Raw genomic sequence first — 1,651 nt, 5'->3', positions numbered from 1 at the left:
ATCGTTTCCCGCGGAGATGAGCAGGTCAAGAACATCTTTTGTGTGATGGACTTCACAAACGAGGAGATCACTCATGCAGACGAAGTCAGCTCCATCATTGACTTAATGGTGGGACTTGCGGAGGTGGAATCTTCAGTCCACTATATGATCTACGACTCCGAATCCTATCACAAGTTCTGGAAGGCCTTGAACGAGGTGAAGGCTCGGTTGAAAGGCAAGGAGATGCGGGAGATCCATGGGATAATGGCTAAGAAGAAGATACCGACGAATGTCCGCATCTTCACAGTCGCCCTTGTTATTGGTCCTGCAGCAGAGTGGGACTGGAGTGACTTCCCAGCTTCGTTCAACAAAGCCGATCGAATTGATCTGAGGGAGGTCAATTTACCCGTGCCTGAGGAACTGAAGACGGCTATGGAGCTTTCGAATCCAAAGAAAGCTCCAGGTGCAGCATGGGAAATGCTCAGCTGGGTCTTCAACGCAATAGCGGGTGACTCCAAGGGCAAATGCGTTGTCGAGTACAACTGCGGCGGACTATTCTTTCGAGCCGCACTACTCAAGGGTGTCCCGTGTGTTGCGGTGACAAACTCCATTGAAGAGGTGACTTCAATGGAGCATATAATTACAGTTGCCAAAGAAAAACAGTATCTTCTCTACAAACCTGGTGAGTACGCACTTTAAGTTTAAATGTTATCTCACAAGCTCTGTATGCAGGAGCATGGCCACCCCCAGATGCTGAAACGGCGTTAACAGCTACTGTTGAAGATACCCATGTTGGGCCGAGCTCACAACCTGCACAAGGTAAGGTCACGTGAGGCCTCACGCCATTTTGATTATAGATCGTTGTGAATATTCAGACACGAGGACTGAAAAGCGCACTGGTGGCGCGTCGAAGAAGGACAAACAGACAAGCAATAGAAAAAAAGGAGGTACAAATTATATTTGCAATGGCGTGTGGTCTCATGCCATTCCTTGCAGGAGACACTTCTTCAAAGGCAAAACAGGCAAGCACCAGCCAAGCTCAAACTGACAGTGGTCATAAAAAGCGAAAGCACGTTGGACAGTCATCGGGATCAGAGGCGTTTGATTCGAAAAGGAAGAAGGGCAACGAAAAGATGATAGGTAATGCCTCGCGGTTATGGCGTGTGTGCTCATGCCATTCATTGCAGATCAAGGGCTGAGTGAAAGGAGCCAGTCACCACCTCCTGACTCAGATTCCTATGGCGGACTCCCCTTCCCCAATCTCAATGGAGAGGTACAATGGATGAGGGATGCTTTTCAAGTCAGAGCCACGTTTTTCTCATCTCGTCGTCTTCGAAGGGTGCAAGAACATGCAGAAACCATGTTAAGACAGTCGGGTGAGGATACGGTCCTAGGTCACGCACTAAAACAGGCTATGGATGTCTTGTATTTTGAGATGGAGACTCGGCCAGATGATTTTTCCAAGATGGTCCTGGAAAAACAAGCAATCCAGCCTGAGCAGCCTATGGAAGAAATGCAAGAGGGGGATGAGGAGCCAGAGAAAGATAATGAGCAGGAAGAGCAGAAGGACGAAGAGGAGGACGAAGAAGAGGAGGACGAAGAGGACTTGGATGGTCCTCACAATGGTGACGATCACAATAACGACGATGACGATGATGACGATGATGGCCAG

Source organism: Selaginella moellendorffii, unplaced genomic scaffold, assembly GCF_000143415.4.
Source record: "Selaginella moellendorffii unplaced genomic scaffold, v1.0 SELMOscaffold_140, whole genome shotgun sequence".
Lineage (NCBI taxonomy): Eukaryota > Viridiplantae > Streptophyta > Lycopodiopsida > Selaginellales > Selaginellaceae > Selaginella > Selaginella moellendorffii.
This window is presented reverse-complemented; position numbering follows the sequence as displayed.